Below are 3,490 nucleotides of genomic sequence, written 5' to 3'. Positions count from 1 at the left end.
ATTTTTCTGGAAGGACTGACCAATGTGACATTCTGTTCAGGTCATTGTGCTTCATATGGCAGCTACTCTAGTTTAACTTTCAGACCATGTACGCCACTGATCATTGTGCTACGAATCACACAGTGAACTGTCATGGAATTTAAGCAAACAAAGTGAAATAATAAATATAATAAGATAGTCGCTGTCGTTGCTGTCTAAACAGTAACAGGTGGAATAGAGACTCTCTCCTTTTAGTGAAACCTCTCTGGTTGCTTTACACCTAGGCATTTAGATGTAGCAAGAAAGCACAGAAACCTTCCCAAACAAAGTCCTTAAAAAACACACATTCCTGAAACACACGACGTGAAGGACCGAGCAGCGCGCAGACTCGCCAACCAAAGGCCTGATTCATCTGAAATCCCTTTCACTGCTTGCCAAGGTGCAGAGGGTCAAAGTGCAGCGTGAGGCCCCGCAAACTGTTAACTAGGATCTGAACAGAGGCTGGTTCGCACACCGCTGCGGTGTAGTTTTTTTTAATACGTAACCAACCATGTTATAACTTATTTATGTGTGGCAGCTAACAACAACAGCATTAATACAGACCTGAAATGTGTAGTCAGACAGCAGTCACCAGCACGACAAGAGCACATTTCACAGTGTGGTTTTGTTCTTGTGTGCAAAAAAAAAGGACCATTTTTCATCTCTTCTTTTCTCCAGTGCAGCTCTGATTCACACCCCTTCAACTGAACTAAACAATAAGTCAATTAATAGTAGCTTGGTTAATACATTTGATTAGATCTATTTTCATTATTTTAAAGACCCATCTCTCCCATTATCTCTTTCTTTAGTTTTTTTTGCCACTTCTCAGATTTCCTGATCACGTGATCACAGCCACTCTCAGCTACTACAACAAAACCTAAATTACATTACTGTCTATGCAGCCAAAAGCAGCCAATAAGCCAACACGTATGTCCAATTAGTATTGTACAGATATGTCAGGAATTAAATAAGCACATGACACATCATTTGTCAAATAAAACTGCTCAATCTTTGAGATACCAGCTCCTCCAATGTGAGCAGTTTTTTCAGTTTCATACATCATTATATACTGACTTTTTAAGTGTTGTTCAGACAAGTTAAGGGACTGGAGGATGATACTGGGAGCTGTGGGAGCTCACACTTTCTACAAGCCATTCAGAAAATAACTAATAGATCATTAATCGAGGTAATCATTAGTTGCAGCTCTAATTTGAACCAAAGACAGTAGAGCATGTGTTTTCTCTTTTTCCTGTCTCATTCACAGATACAGAAACATTTCTATTGTCTTCAGTGCTGGGATTTTACTGAAGCTGTACTATGTAAAGCGGAGGCAGATGGTTAAGATTGCTGAAATATTTCCCGCTATTGAACTTAGTTGTACTTACTGAAAAAACTGTAGTTTGATCAGTTGTTATGCCACAGGAGTAAGAAAACTACAACAAATAAGCCCAAAAATGTAAGGATGTCACCTATACTCAATGTTTTCCACTGTATTTTTCCTTAAAGGTTGTTCATTCGTAGTGGTTAATCATAGTTTGTACTACCTCGTATTACCTTGCTGGCATTTCACGGGACTGATGAGTATCGACATCTGCTGTTTACTTCACATTACAGTGTCAGCAAAAAACCTTTTTGCACCTGTTCAGCCTCAAAACATTTACAGTTCTGCTATTTACATAATGCTATTACCCACAGAAATGTTGCACGAGTGCAGTGAATGAAATGAGCTTTGATTCCTACATCACAAGGGCTGCAAGCAACCAGTCGCAAGGAGGCTCAGAGCCATTGTTCTCCGGTGATATTTCTGTGAAGTTTTAAATGGTCATCGATGAGAAGAGAGAGAAGGAACATGAAACTTGAGGATCAGTCAGCTTTGAATTTACTGCTACAGTCATGGGAAAATTCCCATTACAGTCTGCACGTTAGGAATGAAGAAAGACAGCTAGTCTCATTTTGACACAGACGGCTTTATGTGTGTGTGTGTGTTTTTTAATGTCGTCCTGCTCGAGGCCCTCAGAGGAAGTGTAACAGATATCTGATGTTTTGTATTTGAATAGCTAATGTGGCTGCAACTGTACTGAACTTCCAGATTGTAGTGCTGATTTCATGAGAAATTGTCTATTACAGGCATCTTTTTTTTTAACATTCAACTCTCATTTTGCCGCTTGTTAATTTTTCTAAACATCCATTGCTAAAGTACAGACAAGAAAACAACATTTTTTGTCATTAACAGGACGTTCTGTTCTGTTGTGTTATGCAGTCTCATTTGAAAGGTGGTTATTGGCTCCTAAAACATACTCGGCATGCTAATCTTCCTGCAGACTCTCAGGAGGACTAAAATGAATCAAAATTGAAACAAAACGGGGAACAAAAGACAGAAAAGAAAAGAAAATCCCAGGTTGTTTTTTTTTTTTTTACAAATGCAAATATTTTTTTTTTTAAATGCAATATAATTTATCCACCCTTGCAGTGACGCATTGAATCATGTCGTCAGGGTAAAGGAATGTTATCTGCTAGATAACACGCCGTCACTGTTGTGAGGAGGGTAATGTGCAGAAAAACGGAGCCAGATCTTTGCTATCATTTGTCATTTTTTACGCTAACATTTTTTTATTCATCGTAAAAAAGCCTAATTTTATTTGGTTGCAGTGAGAGTTGAGCATAATGGATTATACTGTGAGCGTGTGTGTGTGTGATTGTTTTACTACCGGACCTTGAGCAGCTATGAAATGTAGTTGGAAGCCTCATAACTCGACTTGAGGAATTTATATGCTGCTCTGAATGAAAATGTCTCTGCGTCGTGGTCTGACTCACCGTTCAGATATGCAGCCCGCCTTCCTGTGTGTTTGCACTCTGCCGCACGCTTTGTCAGTTTGCATTAGAGCACCGGGGCCCGGCTGGGCTGTTTACCTTGGTATGTGAAACCTGGAGGTGGGGGGGTGTGTGTGTGCTCTCGGCTTTGGCTGATATAGAACCAGTATTGATATCCTGGAAAATAATTTTTGACCACTTTGATGCCAGAAACATCAGAAGAATTCTGTGTTTTCCTCGCAGAGTTTAAGCTTCTTAAAAAACACGCAGACCATCATGTGACACGCTCCACTGAAACCCATACTTATTAATTGGCGGGGTAAGCAGTTATATAAGGCAGGGTTACCATAAGTGTCAGGTCTGTTGAAAATCAGTAACTGTGGCTAATTTGCAGTAGAACTACACGTACAGAGAAAATCAAACTTTACTGCACACATTTTTGTTTTTATTTACCCTGGCTCTAGTCGAGTGGCCAATCTCTGGCGGTCTGTATGCCAAGATCAGTTGGATTCCACAGGTACTTTGTGTGCGTGCTATGCATGTGAATGTTTTCACCAGTAACGCTTGACTAACCCACCAGAAAAATGCGTATGAGTGACATGCAGCAGTCGGACTGGTCAACAAGTCCACATGGATGACTGGCAACACCGCAAGCAATCCA

The 3,490-nt window shown here is 40.1% G+C and overlaps 1 protein-coding gene across 1 annotated transcript in view; it reads left to right on the top strand.

Moving 5' to 3' along the window:
• wwc1 (WW and C2 domain containing 1) overlaps positions 1-3,490 on the top strand; it is a 47,167-nt gene that overhangs the window by 6,197 nt on the left and 37,480 nt on the right. The gene's annotated exons all lie outside the window — the stretch shown is intronic.

Source organism: Morone saxatilis, unplaced genomic scaffold (assembly GCF_004916995.1).
Source record: "Morone saxatilis isolate NCDOM2014 unplaced genomic scaffold, NCSU_SB_2.0 Contig20, whole genome shotgun sequence".
NCBI lineage: Eukaryota > Metazoa > Chordata > Actinopteri > Moronidae > Morone > Morone saxatilis.
Note: the sequence above shows the minus strand (reverse complement) of the source record. Positions and strands in the feature narration are given on the sequence as shown.